This window comes from Rissa tridactyla, chromosome 7 (genome assembly GCF_028500815.1).
Source record: "Rissa tridactyla isolate bRisTri1 chromosome 7, bRisTri1.patW.cur.20221130, whole genome shotgun sequence".
NCBI classification, from domain to species: Eukaryota; Metazoa; Chordata; class Aves; order Charadriiformes; family Laridae; genus Rissa; species Rissa tridactyla.
The window spans coordinates 39765106-39786844 of record NC_071472.1 but is presented as its reverse complement, the minus strand read 5'-3'; the positions used below and the strand labels follow the sequence as shown (position 1 = coordinate 39786844).

The 21739-nt window shown below is 45.1% G+C and overlaps 1 protein-coding gene across 10 annotated transcripts in view; it reads right to left on the bottom strand.

The window, feature by feature from the left end:
* MAP2 (microtubule associated protein 2) overlaps window positions 1-21739 on the bottom strand; it is a 226463-nt gene that overhangs the window by 84007 nt on the left and 120717 nt on the right. For 9 of the 10 annotated variants that reach the window (XM_054209170.1, XM_054209177.1, XM_054209178.1 and 6 more), the window contains one exon: window positions 14152-14211. The exons of the other annotated variant lie outside the window; for it this stretch is intronic. The gene's annotated coding sequence lies outside the window, so the exon portion shown is untranslated. The remainder of the gene's footprint in view (window positions 1-14151; window positions 14212-21739) is intronic. 10 annotated transcript variants of the gene reach the window in all.

Genomic DNA, 21739 nt, shown 5'->3' with positions numbered 1-21739 from the left:
GAACAAAGAAAGGATGAAAACTACTTTCTTTTTTTTTTTTTTTTTTTAAACACAGTGCTTACATATTATAAAAAGGAGGACTCTGCTGCCGTCCTTTTAGCTGTTACCAGTTAGAAACACTTTACATGAGCGAGGCTGCAGCACAACAGAATAAAACCCTTTTCCTGAAGCACCGCTAGGATCAAACCCTACTGTGCACATGCCAATTGGCAGAGATTTTCTGTGAAGATTTACTCTGGTGCTTTGTCAGTGTTCTCCGGGAATATTACAAAAGTCAGGAGATTTTTCTTGAAGCAAATTTTAACTTGTCCTTCGAAGAGGCACCTTATTTGATATTGAAGGATGGATGTGGGAAGATACTCCAAAACTGCAATCCTTAATGCGTTTCAATTTTCTTTAAATTTCTGAACATTTTAGAGGGGCTTTACTTGGTGAAGTGGGAATTGTTAACATCAGGCTAATAAAGACTACAATATCCATCCACATCATTATTTTTGACATAAAGCCCATGATCCAGAGCAAAAAATTACCATTTAAAAGATACAGTTGGTATTTCAAACATCAACCCTTCAAATAATATGCTGCTTTGAAGAATATATCGCGCTTTACTTTGTTGTACTGCTTCCAAGGAGCATTGCTCATAACCATTTGCAGCTTCTGAAATGAGGGTGGTATTCTTCCTTTTTCCACAGCAAGAAATGACTATTGAGGCAGCATGTTTTTAAATAGAAGGCTTCTTTCTATCAATACTAAATGAACGTAAAGGTGGCGGGAAGTTACTGTATAATCAGTTCTCTCCATATAACTAACATTTCATTGCTCTCTTTGTTTTCTAGTATAAAAAACAACGTGGCTCTATTTTCTTTGGCTCTTGACCTTCTACTGCTTTCTCTACTGGTTTACCTGTTAAAAAAATCCCAGGAGATCTTAACATCAAAGATTTCCAAAATCCTTGGGGAGATTTATGAACATTGTCCAATGTTCTCCTTAACACTCCAGAACAATCTTTCGTGGCAAGAGAGGCGCCGAAGGATCAGTACATCACTCCCAGTCTTCTGATCGGCTTCCCAGAGCAGTTCTCAGTCAGCGGTACGGAAAACAGTCAGGGAAAATACTCTGAAGACGTGGCATTAAGACACTTCTCACTTCAGCTCTTCTTCAAAATCCAGATAAAAAAAAATTCATCACAGCTTAATTCCTAACATTCATTTTCCCATTTCATCAATTGCTGAACAAGGGAATTACAAGATCATAAAAATGGGGGCAGCAGCAAAACCCAGTGCTGTAGCCATGCCAGAACATACATAAAGGTCCTTGGACTGTCCCATCTCTGCAAGTCATTGTGAAGTGTTTATGCAAGGCCAAATTAGACAGGAAAGGGCACAAGCGGACTTTTATACAGTAAATCGAATAACCAGTCCCTTTGCAGCAAAAAGTCTAAACATCCAACATGTTCTTGAGGAGGAGAAAGAACAGAGCCGTTCGGCCTTGCGGCAAAGCGCATCAATACTGCATGGAAGACCAGGGAATCAAGGAGAGATTTCTTCCCCACAGCTGAGATGTTTCTGTCCTTTCACAACCCCTAACCTCAAGCATTCTCTCTTACTGGCAATCCTGGTATTTCTGAAAATCCTACTTTCAACACCCTTCCGAAGGTGCAGGCCTGGTTTACTGAGAGATCCAGACAGGTCTATGCCGGGAAATCACCAGCGTGCATCAACCGTCCCTGACACACAGCTCCCGAGACAAGGCTGTGGTTCTTCTGAGGGTACACTAGGCAAGGACAACTGGGGTGTTACAGTGTTAAATCCTACACTGGTAATCTCCTGTGGGCAGACTGTAGTGAAAAAAAAAATTTTTAAAAGAAAAAAAATCCCTGGAACTTCATTTCCACATGTATTTAAGAGCAGGAAATAGCCAATACATTTTCTCATTGTAAATCAACTTCGCTCGCAGCTGCTAAGAGTGAGCTCTCTCTTGCCTTTTACTGACACCCCCCCAGGATCACCGACTTGTATTCCCGTGATCACTGCATACCTGCGGGACGGCAAATACAATGCAACAAAAATTTCTGAAGTGTGACACAGACAGCATCACAGACAGTTGAACGCATTTCCACTGCACACGGCAAAGCAGCAGACCATCTCGTGACCAGGCGCAACTGCCTCACTTCCAGGAGCCTGGCGTGTTTTAACCATGTGGTGCTTTCAAGATTAATTCATTAACAGAAAGTGAAGCATTCAACTGAGATCCTCCCTGATTTCATTTTAACCCCTTCTTGCCGCCCTTTCCTCATCTGTTCGTAAGTACTGAAACGAATTATAACGCCGTACAGCGTTCCCCCGTTTCTCATGCATTTACATGTGTGTTTTGATGGGGTCTCACATTCACAGCGGTGAATCAAAACACCTGTCAATAAAATTGCCTCTCTCAGGAATTACAAACGTGAGATAACTATGATGCCAGAATACATATAAAAGAATGAAAAAGCAACGTAAGGAGTAGATTACACATTACTTTAATTGCACCCTCCTTACAGAAAAGACAACAATAGAACCTGGTAAAAAGATGACAAAGATTTTCTGCATTCTGCAACACCTCCTTCCATTTTACTTCCCTTGTCATCTCTGCACCAGAAACACTGAAATAACCGGCATCACTGCAGCTGTAACGACTTAACACCCACCTCAAGCACATACAGAAAAAAACGACTAATTTTGTAGGCTTCAGTGCTTTTAAGTTATGTTTGTTACCATGAGAACTTGATTAAAATGCCACCCACAAGCTTGCAGAAGGGGGGGGGGGAAAACAACAACAACAACAACAACAAAATCTACTTTTAATCAGCGGTAGTACACTTGCTGCATTGCAGCATTTTCATAAGCTCCACAACCTTCTGCAGTAAGAGGCAGCAGAGATGCCCAGACAGATATATTTTGCTGAATACTTTATTCTGGAAAAAAATTAGCTGACAGGATGGTTGTCACCCAATACTATTACACAATATTCCATCTGAGGAAGATAAAGCGCACACACACGTGTTCCGCACCATGTTACAAGGCTCAATTTGAAAACTAGACAATTACATGTCTATGTGCAAGGTGGGGGCAACACTGACCGCCGCTCAGGACAAAAATTTATTTTTTATGCTATCTGAGATAAATCAAAGCTATGAAAAACTCTGGTTTCCTCCCCACCATATCCATTTGCTGGCTTTATAAATTTAGGCTGATTTTTTTATATATATATATATATTATGTACATATATATGTGTGTATATATGTATCTGGAATTTCAAGTGATAGCACTGTATCATCTAGGCTTCTTTTTGGTTTTTTTCTTTTTAATTTACAGTCCCATTCTCTTTGGATTAATGGCTATGGACACCGCATTACTGCAGTTTGACCAGGAGCCAGAGTCTGCACAACAGGCACCCCAAGCCTGCAGCCGCTTCGAAGCAGATAATTAGCACTGTGGCTGAATCAAGAGCCAGTAATAAACTACGTAAAGCAGCTTGTTCAGCAGCGTATGTGTTGGATGCAGGAGCTGATGCAGATGACAGGAACAGCATGCAGCCAGTGGTGGGCTAGGAAGGGGGAAGAGTTTCATACTTCTGATCAGAACAACTTCCTAGCCACTTACGTTTGAATGTTACGTGAAATGTGTGTATTTGCAGCTGTACTTCGACCTGTCATGAGTTAAGCATCACACATGATAAAATGTTCTTCACCAGAGGAGGCAACAAATCCATGAACTAGCAGCTGGAGACACCCTAAAAGAAGGTGATGTCCCATCTGAATTGCTCAGGCCGCATGGGGAGATCATACCACCTAGGACTGGAGGAGGCACAAATATCTTCCAGTGACATGGGCGGCTCTCAGCCACGCAGCAAAATACAAGCGTTCTTGTTTCAACTTCAAAGGTCAGACGGGGAGTGTGTCATACTCCCTATTAGGCAAGATCCTAAAGGAGATTTTTTTTAATCACTCTCAATCAGTATTTTGGGGAAGAATTCCACACGGCATCTGTCATGAGTGATTTCAGTGAGGTCAAAAGAACTACCCTGACATCCCAGCTACGAGTCTGACACCCACTGGCTGCCTGGAGCTCCCACCTCAACCCCTTCCTGGTCCCACACACATACAGGACTGACTCCCACCAACTCCCATGGCACATACACCATGCAGGCAAAAATGTCAGCAAGGCTTGACCCTATATACACAGAAGAAAATGAGCACATCATACCTGAGGGTGGGACACGGTGCAAAGACATTTAGAGAGAAGAGGGCTGAGGTGGGACACACAGAGCAACCAGAACTACAGTAGCCATGGTTGAGCTCTGCGCAACCTGCTTTCACACCTAGGACACACAACGCTGTGGATGTGCCAGTTCAGGCCAGCAGGACCAGCTCAGACAGCCCCTTAGCTCAACAGCATCACATTTCTATTTTTTCCCCCCTTTCCTTCTCTCTTTCTTTCTGCTAATTGCAGTGAATGTGGGGTCATGTTCCCATAGGGTTGCAAAGAGAGGAAGAACAATGTTGAGATCATCCAAACCTCCCAGTGATGAAAAACAAAACTTCTCTACTTTCTGTTCAAGGAAAAGCTCGGCTTATTCTTCATAGACATGGATCTCCCAGGATAGTAATACCATTACTAATTATAAGGTACTTTAAATAAAGAGATTTCCCTTTTATTATCTACAAACTGCTGAGACTATGGTTGTCTCACCTCTGAGACAACAGAATTTGCTAAAGTTGACCACGGGATGAAGAAATCCGTGCACCAACTTGAGTGCCTTCAAGATTATCTCACTCAAATAGATGTTTTATTCCTCCTACCACTATGGTATAATATAGATATTCCTATAATCATGAGGGTCTTTTGAAAGTTTTATGGTTAAAGCACTGAGATGCAAACTCAGAGTTCAGTCCAGGGCTCTGCCATTCACCTGCTCCATGACCTTGAGCTTATGAATAAATAAGCCTGTGCCTCAGTTCTCCCAGCTGTAAAACATGGATTATAACGTTCATGCTGTCTGTAACTTGCCTATTTTTGCTGCGCACCCCTTCAGGGCAAGGGCTGTCTCTTCCCGTATGTGTGAGGACGCTCTCGCTCCCAACCAAAGTCTTTGGATCCAGATTTCAGAAAGTTTTGCTCAAGCAAGGACATTTATCAGACGCAGCATCTGCCTAGAGGCAGCATGACAAACTTGAGACACAAAAAGGAGACCCAAAAGGAGAGGACTGCAACCTTGGCCACGGACACCAGAGCCTGCGCTGCTGCTTGAGCGTGGTGGGGACGTGGAGGGACCCAGCACACCCAGCACCCACTTGACAGCTCGCCCTAAGCTTCGGCTGTCTGACGGCTCTGGCCCCTGGGAGCCTGGAAGCGCAGCTCAGGCCCACAGACCCTGATCTCTGAAAACTCTTGATGCTCAGCCAGGAATAAACACAGTTTAACGTATGTAAGTGAAGTCTCTGATGAAGGCTGCAGCTCACAAACTACATTAAGGAGCCCCTACTGTTGACGTTAGCATAAAAACAAATGAAATGCAGATTCTTATTTCAACTCTGCAGTGCTGCTGGCCTGACGAACTGGGTTGTCTCTAAATGACTTAATTCTTTCACAGAATCTCCATAACGCTTCCGCCCTCTTTCCTCCAGGGATCTATATAAATTTTTCTGCATTTCTTCTTCTGATGGATGCTGATTTCTAAAAATACTTTTGCAAAAGAACTGCCTTTGGTAGCAATTAAAAATGTGACACAATGTAGTGCCAGAATCCATTTAAGAAAACATGAATCGCAAGGTACGCATCAAGTCCCTGATACCAACCTGCCTCCACAACTACATAACGGGTCCTTAAAATTTCTCCCTGACATTAAACCAGTACTGTCAACCTCCTGCTCGATTCTGCTGGCTAACTCAGCTGAAGATGTGTGAATGTATAAGCAATCCAAAAATACTTGCTCCCTAATTTTCTCATTATGTTTGTGCTCCGGTTTCCTGTCTCTGCCTGTCTGCTGTGTCTATCCACATCCACAATTGTGAATCACACCGGCCAATTTCTATCACATTTGACAGAAGATACTAAGCTCCTACCTACCACCTTAGGAAATCCACAGATGGGTAGAGGAGAGAGAAGATTTTAATGCCTCTATGAAGGGAAATACAAGGAGAAGAGTTCAGCCCCTATTCATTCGGTTTGGCAGTGTCCTGGTGGTCTAATCAGTAGATGTGGAGCTCACATGCAGCCATAGCATATGCTCTTTCTGGCCCAATTAACTAAGCAAAGACAGGTAGAGGATGAGACAGGTGCTGGTTACCCTACAGTGGGAAGTCACTGCAGAGAGGATGTAGAAAGACGCTGAGGAAATACTACGTGGAACTCAAAATTAAGTCAGGAGACCCCAAAGGTCCAAGGAGTAAATAGAGATAATTTGGTGAAGAATCAGAAAAAACACAGGGAAAGAAACCTGGGGATGCAGGGAAGAAGCACACGCTGCGGGTCTGAAGGATCACGGGAGAGAGTGTGAATCTTTCACAGAGAACCAAGGGGATGAGAAAACTCATGGTAGCTGGTACCAGAGGAAGGGAAAGCAGGGGCTGGAGAGTTAGGGGTAGACTATAGGTAGTGTGGGGAAAAAAGTCACCAGCTGCGAGCAGAGCTGACACTGGATGCACCCCACACTGACAAATAACACTGATTATTTTAATTCACAAAGTAGTTTAATTGGCAACACCATTTCCAGCAGCGAGCTGAACTCAAACCCAGAGGAAGACCTGACTTCAGGCATTTCAAAGTACGGATTTGGTCTGAGAGGTATAGGTACACCTCAGATTGCCAGGGAAGGCACTTTGATGGCTTTACCAGATCCTCCTCACTGGGGCCAGAAAAGAATAGCTTTTCTCATCTTAATTTGGTGGGTTTATTGCTAGCTGAAGCCAGTTATCTAAACATTCAGAACCTGGGGGAAAAAAGGGCGTGGGGGAGGGGGCGCGCACAGGATCTAATTCCAGTTTAAAGCCAGCATTTAGATGAGTTTTTAATGGCGCTGAACTCTTTTGTCCATTTTTGTTACTTGCTACACTAGCCAATATGCAGAACTACAGAGCTGCATTAGTAACTGGACTTTTGCTGTATTAGAGAGAAAAATATTCCCAATGGAAAACATGCTAAACTGCAGAGACAGACTAGAGATGAAGCTGGCCTCGTGTATTTTACAACTCACAATACATTGGATTTTAAGTCAAAAACATTAAGTAAAAGAGGATTAGATCCCTTGTCAGCTGCACAACGTATGTGCTTTCATGCTGGTTATGTCCCAGGTGAACTGCATCACCCAAGTATTGTTTTCCATCTACAGTTTGCCAGCATGAACTGCAAAGCTACTAATTACACTGACAAATATTGTCTCAGCAGCGTGCTATCTGGCCGCTTACACCTCCACACCTCTTCTCCGACTTGACTGTAAGCTCTTCGGGGTCTGGAACAACTCTGCTGTTTGAGCACACAGCATCTAACACAACAGTGATCTAATCCAGACTTGGACACCTAGTTACTAATATTATGGTAGCTACAGCAATGAATCAGGGAGCATTAACAAGAATCACAGCAAAAGCTGTCGCACACAGTGTCTAGTTCCCAGGCACGCCGCCATTAACTCTAGACTTGATCCTGTTTTGTCTAATTCTGTTTTCATTACACTCATCAAAAGGCAATACAATTCTCCTGTGTTCTTACGATTTTTAGCAGCAAAACTGATGCAAGAGTAATTGTATAAGCAAGCAAAATATTTTTTTGCACGGAAGAAGTCATAACTAAAATAAGGGTACCAGGGAGTTATTATTAAGAGTATGCTGCAGAAAAATCTTACGGATGCAGGTACAGGTAACATTACGAATTAATTGCTGAGAAAGAACTACTGATAAAAGTGCCTTGCAGTCTCCCCCAGATATCCCACACAGACATGACAAAAGGCAGAGCAACAGGCAATCCGACAATTTTATTACAAAAACATCCTGAAGCCTTCCGATTCAAGGACAATTTGGAAAACAATGAAGAGAACAAGCTGTGTCTGTAATGTCAGGATCTCCCTTTTCGTGTGAAGACCTCACTGGTACATGAATCGCCCGGCGTATTACATCCCTCTCCCTGCCTCATTATTCCAGCTGCCCAACGTGTCATGGCCAGAGACCGGACTGAATTATAACTTCCTGCTTCAGAAGGGAACCGGAGTCTCAGAGGGTTTAAAAATGAGGGAAAAAAATGACTCATCTTAAGGATGACAACTAGAGCATTTTTTGGTCACGATTATGAAAAGTTTTCTTTCATCAGCTATGTTGGAAAGAACATTATGATTCAAACATCTGCTCTTCTCATAAGCTTCGCTCCTCATTACAAACAAATCTGTGCCTCTCTCAAACTCCTCGCACGGAGAACGCTCGCAGCACTCCCATTACTCCCACTACCTCTTTCAAAAGCGTGTTTACTAACACAACTGCTTAAATACACGTAACTGGGGCTTAACTCTGAGTGTCAGGTTTCCCAACACTGAACATAATGGGGTTGTAATGCTTAGGCATTTGGTGACTCGTGCTACAAAGCCATTTGCCATTATCAAGTGGGAACGGGATGGTTTTTTCCACAAGTGCTTTGCAGGCAGCGCGGGCTTCCAGCCCCCCAAGAGCTGACGAGGAGAGCACATCCCCACGCGCTGCCTCCTGGCCCTGGCACCAGCGACAGCCAGACGCTTCACAGGGAAGTTCAGGAGAACTGGGCAGTAGGATGCTACGGACAAGGGTGGTTTTAGACAGCAGCAGGGTTTGCTCTGAAGATAAAAGGGAGCATCCAATCACTGGAGGAGGCAGGTGACACAAGGCCTTCTTTAACAGGTCACCAGCCCGGTCGCACCCTGATGGATGGCGTAATCTGTCCGACTCAGAGCTGCCCTCCAGCTCCCGTGAATGAAGGGCCAGCACACACACCACACAGCAAGGACCAAATACCTTTCAAAACTGAAACTGTAATTTTTAGAGTTGTGGGCAATTCCTTTTACATATAGCCATAAAGCTATAATCCTTCACAAAATTACACGTTTTCAAAAGGATTTCAATGGCAAAAACTCAACTGCCTTTAGGACAGCTGAGCTGCTACTCCATGGTGTTGAGTTTTCTTTCCCTCCACGTGATTCAGGGGACAACACTCACAGTTGTGAGAATTCAACATTAGCACACTAGACTTGCTCTTGAGCTACGGGGAGTATTATGTTGACTTTACTGATGGAGATGCAAAAGAAAATATACTTCTCAACTGCAGTAAGTCTTCACAAAACCAAAATTCAGCTCGTCAACTCACCTTCACCTTGTTTAATTCTGCCCCCCTATAACGTCACTTAAGTACTGCAGAAGAGTGGAAAAGCTCAGTATTAGGGTTGGCTTCTGACCCTGACAAAAGCATCGAGCATGAGCTGCAACACACAGAATGGTCCAGATTCTCTTACTTACCAATCTCTTCCTCCAAATTAATCTCCTTTACTCATCACTATGCAGGGGAAAGGAAGGATGACATTTCCCTCTTCCTCTGCCCTCCTGGTCTCTCTGGCCCACCTCTTGCATCCAATGAGCTGGGGAGAACCTTACTAAAAAGCCGCAGTAAGTCATATAACCTCTGCCTGTCAATTCCTACCTGAACAATCTTGCTTCTTGGCTGTAAACAAGTTTTAAGCATCTACTAGTGACTCAGACTGCTAGGTAGGATTATTACTAACACCACCACCATCATGATTTACTAGTGACAGGGGACATTCTCCTTCCTTTCAACTGCTCAACAGCCACGCCTGAATCCTTTCCAAATGTAGCAAATGCTACCTTCCACAGCTGATAAATACAAGTAACACAGCGTTCTGCCTTTGCAGCTTATGTTCAAAACAGGTGTTCCCAAAGGAAAGAAGGTGCAGATAATGGCTATTCAGATAATCAGAAGAAAGGAGGAAGGCGACGGGTTGGTTTTAAAATTGATGACAACCCTCCTTTCACAGGAGAAAAGGGGTGGATTGATGATAAGGGACAAACACAAAGGAGGAAAAACCAAAGGCTAGTTCGGTACAAGAACCCTGCAGCCATTCATAAGTTTTAGCTGGAAGCTAAAGGTTTCTTGCAAGTGAGACTGCAGAAGAGCCTACCGGTTGGCAGGAGACTATTTTTAAGAGGGAGGCTGATGAAGGAGGATAGGCTGCCGCGCTGGCTGTGACAGCAGGCGTGCCAAGAGCCTCCTTCAGCCCCGCATCAGAACCCCCTGGGGGGGATGCCTCCTTGCAGCCCTCCCAATGCCACACGGGAGACACTCGAGCCAGCTGCATGGGAAAAGAGAAGGCAATGCCAAAAACACCACTAAGCTGTATCTTGCACTCTGCCCACTTAGAATCTTTCCCTAGTGTTACAAAGATCATTCAGGAAAAAAAAACCCCAAAGCAAGCAGAATTAAAAACATATCTAGAGTTTTTGACTCTCCAGAGATCAAGACAACATTTCATCTCTAGATACCACGAGAAATCCCTTTAGCAGGTATCAATTGGCATCCCTTTTCCTAAAAACTGTTCTAATCATTGCTCACTGACATTTTTCTGTACAATGCTAACTTCCAGCCAGTGGAGAGGGAAGTTTCTAATCCTGAAAAATACAAGCTACGGCGTATTTAAAGTGCACCAGTTAGCTCTCAACAGAATTCATATAAGATGCGCTTGTATCTGAAGAGGTTCCAACCTAATCAAACAAAATATCGATACACAAGTGTTGTTCCTGAGTACACCGCAGGCTCCCCTTGGCCCCATGCTGTCCTTGAACCTCTGCTCAGGATGGCTGCTGCCAAGTGCCGTCCCCACCTACGTGCCTCTCCTTCTGGGCCTCAGTAGATTCACAGTAGAAAAAGAAGGGCAAGTAACGCTTATACTTGCAAGGCTACTCAAAATTGTTAGGAATCTCAACGTGACAGAGCCTTTGGAGCATGTTAGAGTTCCCCCTCCGGCTCAGAAACAGCCCCACACCAGGCCTAGGCAGAGTCCAGGCGAGCAAATTGTCTTGGTACCTTCCTGTGGTGGAGTCCTCCACAGGACCCGCTGGCACACTGAAGAGCCCATGTCAGGGGGTGCTGAGTTTGTTCACAGCACACAGGGAACCTCAAGGCCCAGTCGCCACCGTGAAGTCACTGCAGCAGCCCCAGAAGCATCAGAAGCAAAGGCACACCAGCAGAGAATGCCGTAATGCTTCCGAAGCCTAGCCCTCAGCTCCAAAGGCTGCAAACGGGCTGCGCTGACACCCCAGCTCAGAGGGAGGTGAGCTTTAGCACCCAGCCCTGTATCCCCCTGTGCCACCTTGCTGCTTCTGTTGTTCCTCCTCCTGCAACTGCCCAGCCTTGGGGGATGCCCTTACACGGGAGGCGACACCACAGTCTCCGTGTCCTGAGCCCCTTCCTCCTTTACCACAGCCTTCTCCTGCCGCACACCCACAGCACGCTATCTCCACTGCTGGTTTTCACTCTTATTTTAGTCCCTACAGAGACAAAGGACACAGGAGAGACAGCAATGCTCACAAGGTATTATATCCTGGGTTTATCTCCTAACCGCTGATGCAGCGGCTCTGTGTAGAAAATGCCAGTTCTGACACAGAATTGTTTCCCCTCTCTTTTCATTTCAGGCTTGCCCGCTTCTTAAACTGTCTGCGGCTATGGGGCCCTCCACAGATACACTCTTTAGTTTAAGAGCAATAATTTAGGCCTGTCAGTTAAAGACAGGACCTGCAGAGACGATTTAAGCTTTGCACAGTAGATGTCTAGGAATTTACTTTATCACCAGTGGAATATTATCAATGGAGAAACGGTGAATGCAATAAAACTGCGCATTATTTTAAGTCTTAGAGGCTAATTTAATCCTTCGTTTAGTGTTGCAAGGGTATTCATTGGCCATGGGAAAATTCGCGACGCGTGCAGGATGACTGTAAGCAGCCCCAGCTGCCCTGCGCCGCGGCAGAGGCCGGCCGGGCACCAGCCCGCGGGCACGATGGTGTGCTGTGGCTGCTGGCTGCCCCAGTGAGCCCAGCGCTGGGCCCACTCCTGCCCCAACGTAGTTCGCCATCCAGAAGGAAAATGCTCCTTCCCAAACTGCTGGGCTGCTTGTGCCACGCTTCCCAAGAGAAGGAGTAGCACTGAAATTTAGTGCAGCAATGAAAGACACCCTAAACCTCAGGCACGCCAGCAGCACATCTCGCAGGGAGAGGAGAGGCCGGCACACACAGCCTGTATCTGACCCCCACGACAGGTCTGGGCTGCCATGGCTTGTGAGAGAGAAAGGTTCACGGATGAGGAGTGAACCACCCAGTACTTGTGCATGTGCTTGGTGCAGCCTGAAAACCTAGAGGGCCAAATCTGATCCTTGATTTCCATTTCCTTCAAACTCACGGGGCCAGGAGAGACCACATGCTGAAGTAAACTAGGGGTCTGGTGAAGAAACAGATTTATGGGCTTATAAAAGATTAAAAAGTCCAAAACCAGCCTTATACCCAATACACACACTTACACATACAAGTGCATGTGTGCACGTACACACAGATCCCAGATCATACACTGTTACGGATTTGACATTCTGTAGCCGGCCTTCCTTTAAAGCTGTGCTTGATCTTTCTGGTTTTTCATCACTAAGTATCTTGGCAGCCTCCGAAGTATGGTACAGCAGTTTTGGGGGCAATAGTGAAGATTCATTTTGCTCACAAAAGAGCAGAAAAAACACGAAAGATTTTAAAATACCCCATAATACTCTAGCCTGTTCTTTGTAAACCAAATGCTTGCCATGCTTTTCAGATGTCAAAAAATGACAGCTTGTGAAATTTCAGTAAAATAAGGTCCAGAATGGACTGCCCACTGACTGATGAATATCCCCAAATAATCACTAATTATTAATTGCTTTTTCCCCCTGCTTAAGTGTAATGTCACAGAAGGAACGTGTCCTAAACTGGCATAATCCAACACCTTTTTATTAACAACACCACAGAGGAGGTAACTTTTACCAGCTGAATAAAACTTTTGCGTGTGCATGTGTTCACGCTACTCCTCAAAGGATGCAGAGCTTGACCCTTCTCTAGCTTGCTGAGCAGAGGGGACACCCTGGGAAGGGGACCACCATCCCAGTATGCCTTACATCTCACCCTCTGTGATCTTCTACGGGCATCTCCTGAGCTCACCGAAACCCTCTTATTTAGGTTGTGTTGTAAGGCCAGAGCGAACATGCCACTTCACCCCAAAAGAATAGCAGTATTTCCCCCTCCCCTGCCCAAGTGAAGTTACAACAGCAGAAACTTGGGCACTTTGCCGCCCCGCTCACCCTGCCCTCCTGTGCTTCTTTCTTACGCTTCATATGAAGTCTTTCAATTGAAACCCCTTCCCACTTCCCGAAGTTCAGTGTTCTCTCTCTGTTCTCTCTTTCAAGCTCATACTTGTGAGAACAGAAACTACGTTCACTTGTAAATCAAACAAGTGAATACACGTGTATAAGACAATATTGGCAAAACAAGTATCTGCTCATCCACACGACGGAGGCAGCAGAGGTTCCCTCTAACACTTGTTTTCAGTCTTCTGAGACCGCGGTCTCTTGAACGCTTTCTCTTTCTTAAAGAGAAGAAAAAGTGCATTTTCTGATCTAACGCAATCATTTTTGGTTCTGGAGACGAGGTAGTGTTATGCTTGCCCTTACTCTGCCGAACCGTTGCCATCTTTTCTGTGGTACGACTCACTGCAGCGGCAGGGCATCACAAACGGGAGCAGCAACACTGTCACCTCTCTCATGTGCTCTCCCTTTGCATCAACACTGTCTTACGCCCTTTCCACCCAGAGCTGTAAGCAGGTTCTTGCAGAGCCAAAACCAAGACAGCTGCTTTGACAATGGGTACAGTGTCTCCCATCAGACGCAGGAGGCTTTTAAAATACAAAAGGCTTTTAAAATACAAAGCATGGAGATTACAAAAGCGGGAACTAACCCCAGGAAAATAAAGTGTTCCAGGAACTAGAGGAGTTTTCTTCTTTCTCTTTTCTTAAGCCTCCCTGCTCTGTTGAAGCAGCCTCCTCCTTGTGAAACTATGCTAACAAGTAAAAAGGTCATACCTGTTTAAGCAGACGATAGGATGCTGCAGCTGGTTGTTAAACAGGGAAAACTCTCTGTTCCTATAAAGAAATAGAAACACACATTCTATTTAGTCTCTATTCAGTGAATTTAGCATAAACTCAATAAGGACTACAAGATGCTGCATATTTGTACATGTATGTCTGAGCCTTTTTCTCTCCCAAGGCTCACCTGAGACACATTAACTCAGATCTCCCGTTATGCCCAGCCTGCTTTGGGATCACCAAGGGGCTGCTTCATGCCTAGACCTGCCTATGAAAAACTGGCAATGGCTCCAAAAAGCCACCCATGTGCAGCACGCTCCCGGACTCACCCCCTCCACCGGGAGATCGGGCAGGGCTGCCATACGCATGATTTGCTGCTACAGGAGGATCTCAAGCAGGAATGAGGGAAGTGGTTGCAAAGATGCCCAGAAACCATCAGAAGAGGAACAAGAGTCCCCCACCAACTTCCCAGTATGACACTTCAGAGCAGCTGAAGATACCAATGCAGGGAACTACTCCAATTTCTTCTTAAAACTGTTTTTCTTGCCTCACTTGTACAGCAGTATGACATCCTCCCACAGTAACATATTGCAATGATACTCCTTTTAGTGTCCTCATTTCTTCTAAAGGACCAAAGGTAACAGAATCATCATCAGTAAAATTATACTGCTGAGATATATATACATATAGAGAGAGAGAGAGAGAAAATATAACTATTTTGCTGTCCAAGAATGTAACTGTTGACTCTCTGATCTACAAGCCCTTAAAGCATAAATCATCCCTTTGCATCAACCAGTGATGGTATTTGTCTGATAATTTAATCAGCTGAACCTTAGAATTGAGCACTTTGCATGTATCTGAATAGACATTTTGAACATGTTCCTGATACAGGTATTAAAAAAATAGAAACAAGCTGGCATGGAAGACACTCACGAAAAACATATTGAAAGGAACGCTGCTCATCACAACCGTAGAACATGGAAGGTAATGACCCACTCCAGCAGTGACAGCAGCCAGAACCCCAGGTCCTCACGTAGGACTGGTGCTGCATACCAGCTGCTGACTTGAAAGCAAGAGTCCACAGCACTGACGTACCAATGTACGCCTGCTGGACGCATCGTCTGGAAACAATTCAGAGAGAAATGCTCCTCCTACTTGTAGTGAGGAAGGTCGATCCTTGCAAAACACTAAGAGATCCTTGTTAGAAAACCTAAATCATGAAAGCCCAAACCTTCACCATGGAAATACTTTAAGTAGGGCTGTATATGTAACGGCTGGTGTAACGCAAACAGAAAAGAAAAGCTTGTATCGAGAGCGGCTGTATCACCTTCTCCAAGTTTTCTCCAGTTTATCTGGGATAAACAGCAAAGGCTACCACAGACCTTTTTGTGACCCTCTTTGCTCAGTGAGAAATGCCTGGACACCACAGGTAGGTAGCTGGTTCAAACCGCCTCCCTTGCACGTCCTGTCACGCACCCTCTCTCCTTATTGTAAGTCTCTGGTCAGAGCCCAGCCGGGAAACCATTAGAGACACTGAAGTGGCTGCCATCAGGGAGCAGGGGGTCTCCTTGCCACACACGTCTCAGTATCCCCTAAGTATTACGTGGACAGCTGGTACTATCACCTATACTCAAGGCTGCACAGTTTCTCTCAGGCGCTTGTAACTTTGCCGATTTTAATTGTTCAGAAATTAATTCCCCACATATGGTATGTGACTCAAGCTAATGCTTTTCTTTGGGAGTTGTTTGTTTTAAAGCTTCAGCAAGAACGGGCCAGGCATTTCCAGGAACTAGAATGGTGAGAAATGCATCGCTAAAACCAAGCCAAAAAGAAAGACAGCATTAAGGTAATGATAAAAACCAGGATGCAAGGATGCAATTAGAGAGGATCATAATGCACACACACAAAGGGCACTAACCTTAAGACGGAGAACAGTTCAGGCATTTCCTATTTCCAAGCCTGGACTCTCATTCTTTGACACTGAGTCTCCTTGCCTGGCAATGTCACTGGCATAAAGCTGCGCTAAATACAGCTTTTGACCAGTTTGCCCAGTTAACACCCAGCAAGAATTAAAAGATTTTGCTGCCTTAAAGGGTGAAGGTTTCAGACGGTTCTGACAGCAAATACATGGCCGTGACCGCTCCACCCCACTGCAGAGGCTGTCAGCAAAGTGTACCATTCACTCACATGAAATAATTAGTTACACTAAATGAGCTATGTGGAAATGAAGCTCCAGCCAGCATCAATTCTACCTACCCGCAGGATGAAGAGGAATGTTAAAATAAGCTAATTAAATTTGCTCTGGCTCAGCAGAAAGATCGATGCTCTCGACAGCTGAGTGTTCAGCACTCAGCGTCCCAACAGCCCTCTGATGTGTCACCAACGCAAAATACTGCCACGTAGTCAGAACCAGAGGAGGTGGATGCACACCTTCTGGGAAAGATAAATGCAGAAGACAGAGGCATTCAACAGGGATATTAACAGAAGGAGGGACACACCTACAACAAATCCCAGATGAAATTTTTAATGAATTAAAATAACCTAACGTATATTGTCTTAGTACTTTCACATTGCCTACTATACCAACCTTCAGCATGCTCTCCAATAGTCAGAACTGAAACCTCAATCACCTCTCTGCTAAAGGTCTACCACAATAAATGTGATTCTAGCTGGCAGCAGAATATCAAAAAGACCAGACAATCAAAATACAAGATGCCAGAAGTGGGAAGCAGTTTGGCCACCCCAGGCATTTGCTGGGGACAGGCTGTGATGAGCATTTCCACCTCTCACTGACCAGGAAGAAACTGAAATATTTCCAAGATTCTTCCCCTAGAAAACAGGCGAGACACCTACCCACACAGAGGAGCCAACGGCTCCACATCGGGGGCAGCTATCTAGAAAGCAAGAAGTTAATGTTTAAGTGCCTGGTTAGTACCTGGCACCACATCTACGAATGGGGTTTTCCACTTCCTATGAGCATCTAATAATCACAGCAGAGAATATGTGAGGAAAGGTTTCTTTTTGTTTGGTTTTCTCCCTAGCTCTCTTGCTATGGAGCGAAATCCCCGAAGAACGTGTGCCAGTAAGGAACGCATTGACATTAGCTCAGTCTTTAGAAAAGCTTTGTGCTTTGATGAAGGGACACGCCGGCTTGTCAGTGCTTTGGCGCCGGGGCCGCAGGGGACAGCACCTTGGCTGCTCTGAGCATCACCCTTTCCAAGGCACTGGGCACAAAACAGACGAGCTGTTTCACTCCTGATGGGAAGCTGCCATTCAGAGACCCTTCAATCTTGGATATGAAAATCTTTATCAGATCAAGCAAGTTTATCACAATGAATAAACCCTTCTGAAGTCCTGTTCACAAATACAGACTGGTACGTGCATTTGGCATACATTTACTTTCAGTCAAGCACATCACACAGTTTTTCCGTTGATGTAGACTAGCACAGGTCTAGACAGCTCTAGGCTAGACGCGCTGCGACCTAGTGTAGAATGGGTAAGGATACATGTTTATTCTGCCTCTGCCATTGGCCTGGGGGTAAAGCATGTCACTGAATGCATCCTACTGCCCCTGTTGTACATATTAGGGATTGCATTTCCTTCTTTTTGTTAAACACTTTCACATTCACCTATAAGAACTGATAGAAAAAACCCAACGAGCACAAACATACTCACACACAGCAGAGGACTAAGGCTCTCCTTTATGCACAATGTATTTGTAACTATTCTTCACTAATGTGCACCTACTCCTGCTTCTCCTCTTATTAAACTTTCAAAAGCAACTGGCTTGATAGATTTATACATTTTATTTATTCAATTTTTAAAAAAATAAAATCTGTCTTTTACAGGACCTGTTTCTCTTTCTTTCATTTTGGGGGACTTTTTCAGATTCCTGCATGACCTATCCAACAACACACCAGTTCCGCACAGTTATCTGCGATGAAAATCACATGGCCCAGGTGCATACTTCTCCTGAGCTGTTCCACTCCTTGCCCGCAGAAAGGAGCTGTGCTGTCGTCCTGAGGGCTCAGCTGTCCCCGAGGCTCTGGCTCTGCCTCGCAGAGATCTCCGAGCTCCACCGAGCTGCCCGCAGAATTGCACATTTAAGACTATACACTCTTCAGCCTGGGAGCTCGTCTTTTGCTACATATATCCCCAGAGCGGCATGCAAGCAACGATAAAAACCTAAATTGCCACAAATTACTTTTAAGCATTTTGTGTTTTGCCCAACAATGCATTATACACGTTAGTCTGCAAACACTAAGGCTGCAAATGGATCCGATCCATTAGCACCAAAGCTTTCCACACAGCTTTTTCCTTTTAGAGGACACTCTCCTACTCCCTGCCCCCCTCACGCTTCCCCTAGGCAGCAGAGGCTTAAAATAAGATAACAAACATTTTTCAAAGGGATGCAAAGAAAAATAATCTGATATCTGGAGGGTAGAATTCACTATACATTTATTATTCGGTTTCAAAAGTGCTAGGAAATGAAGGTCAAATATATGGGAATTTCAGCTGGTGTTAATGTGGATAGCAAATGTCTGTATGGCACTGCAGCTAAAGCAGGCAACGCAGAGGCCGGGTGATGCTGGTGTAAGTTGCTGACAGTCAGCAGAAGTCAGCAGCTTACCCTAGCCGCAGACGTGGCCCAGAAATTCAGAAAGGACCACAGTAGGACAGTGTCTCAACTTGAGAATCAAGATTCTGGTGCCCCCGACTGAGAAAAACCCATACCAAAACTCTCACCGCCAGCTTGAATGGGCTTTAAGCTGCATGTAACTCAGTGCTCCTCTCACACCTAGAACATCGGTCTCTTGGTCTCTTCTCCCAAGGAACAGGCGATGGGACAAGAGGAAACGGCCTCAAGCTGCACCAGGGGAGGTTTAGACTGGATATTAGGAACAATTTTTACACTGAAAGGGTTATTAAGCGTTGGAACAGGCTGCCCAGGGCAGTGGTTGAGGCACCATCCCTGGAGGTATTTAAAAGCCGGGCAGACACAGTGCTTAGAGATATGGTTTAGTGATGGGTTTGTCAGAGTTAGGTTGATGGTTGGACTCGATGATCTGAAAGGTCCCTTCCAACCTGGGCAATTCTGTGATTCTATAACATGCCTGCCTCTGAAAGCTGGCTTAGCAGCACTGACAGAAAGCGTTCCCTTTTGACCCAGCTGATCTAGAAAAAGTTTTAGTACTGCAAAAACAAGGAATGCTGATCTTGCCACCACAAATTTTTTTATTCTAAAAGCTATTAAATTGCTTCTGTGTTGCAAATAACTGAATTACTCTCAACACTTTTTAATTCCCAGGACTTAAGTAGCACTGCTTGTCCAGTGACTACAGAAATCTCCTTTTCACTATAATATCCGCATCAAATTTTTCAGTAAGTTAAAAGAAATTCTAAAAACCCTACAACTTGAGAAATGTCTGTTCATGGGGAAAAGCATCTTGGGGCTGCTACTGCGAGTCTGAGCAGCTCACGGCCACGAAGGTAGAGGAGACAGAGTCAGGCTTGGGTATGACTGTGAGGAGGAGGATGAGGAAGATGAAGAGCTCTCTCAGCATCCAAGAATCTTGGGTAACTGGAGCCTGAGATACACTGCAGGCAGGAGACACTATTCAATCATTTATGGAAATCAAGGTTAGCAGTGTCAGCATTGTTGGCTTGGGAGGAAACGGTTTCCTCATCCTCTTGGCGCAGAAGTAACTTGGCTACGTTAGTGGCTGCCAGTATGGAATAAAGAAAGGAAACAGAGACGGGCAAGGAAAGCAAAGGATAAAATGAGTACATCAATATTTTCACAGCTTGCATACAGCAGCCCAGCTAGGACCCCAAGAGGGTTTATGTTTCAGAAATCCGGGAGACAGAGACAATCGCTACATTTGATGAAAATATACGGCGTCTGGGTTTTACAAATGGTGTCTCTAATAGTGTATCTGATTTTATAACTAGCAGGGAAAGAAATTGTTCTGATGACAATTACTGCTGAGGCATTTTGCTGCATTTACTGGCATAGACCTGTCATTAACACTCCATTTCTCTTAACTACAACTTAGTTCCTTTGTAGTTGCTCAGTGAAGATAGGTCTGGGGGCTGTTTTCCTGGTCTTGTCAAGATGAATTCTAATGCATACTGCTAGAAAGATGTGCCACCTGCTATTTTATATCTATATTTTATTGTATAATGAGTTCCTATAAATGCTTATGATAGCTTAAGAGACTTGTAAAATGAATCGCTAGCCTATTTTTTCCTCGGTTCGTCAGCAAAGCAGAAAGAGCTCAGGTCACTTTGAGTTCCTCCAGACACCCCCTTCGGCCGCAGTTCTGGCTGGCCTCCTCCACGGAAGGATCCGGCCTCCAGGAGAAGGGCCGTTATAAGACTCTGGCTGCTAACTGAGAGATGCTGGCACAGCAATGTACCACAGTTTGTGCCTTTTGCTTTAAGAAGCCTCAGCTATTGCAGATACCCATTAAACTGTTCTATGGACACAAACTAAGGCTTCACGTGCTGGAGAGCAAAAGCTCACTGGAGACTCCTTTCTGCACAAGCACTGGCTGCTACAGTCATCTGGTGAAAACGAGACCATGGCAGGTTGTTAAGATCTGGGACTGAGAAATGTTTCACCTCCTAGGGGCACACTACCCTCACCTCAGTATCTCACACCAGAAAACACGTTTCCACACTGTGGTCTAGCCCCACACACACGAAGTTACCATCAGAAGCTGGAGACTTTTCCATTTGGGACGTTACTTTACATTTCCACCACCACTCGAGGCTGAGACCTTGTCAAACACTACTAATAAGTTTGTAAGAAGCAATGGGGATTCCTTACTTTTTTAAATTATATTGTAAATGATCAGCAAATAAAACCCCACAACAAACCTACTTCAGAACAAGGGTACTGTAGTACATGCATCCTATTAAACACTGCATTTCATCTGGTTTTGGACTAACAGCACTTTCTAAAACAAACCATAGCCTTCATCAAGCTCACGGATGCAAAACCAAAAGTGCGTGTTGAAATGAGACTGCTCCCAAGCAGAGCTCTTGCAGCGAATAAAGCCTGGATGTGCCAAGACTACAGAGGGCTTTCTGTCTCAGTCATGAGTGACAGACACCATCAACAGAGAAAATCAGCCACTGCCTTTCATCTCCTTACAAAAGCTGTGACAGACAAGCTGTTGCAAACCAACGGTACAGGAGTCAGAGGAGGGATGAGGAGCCGGGACAAAGGGTCGCAGTGCAACTGACAGCTGGGCAGAGCCTCTTCCAGCCTTGCTACACATGGATTTAGGGAAGCTGCAGATGTGCTGCCCGGAGCAGGCAGGGCCCTGTGTGTCCGGACGAGCCTGGCGTGAGCACACGCCCCAGAGCAGCCGCAGGTGTGTGCTGCCTCCACTGCTGCTGCAGGGACATGCCTCAGCCCAGCAGCATCCAGGGCATCTCCTCGGTTGTGGTGTTGAGTCCCGTCCTACCGCAGCAGTAGAAGCTTCACCCCAGAGGAAAGCAGCAGTACATTACTCCGTGCTAAGCTCCTCGCTGTTCTGGTTTCCAGGCTCTCTTGCCCAAAGTTAAAGGTGGGTAT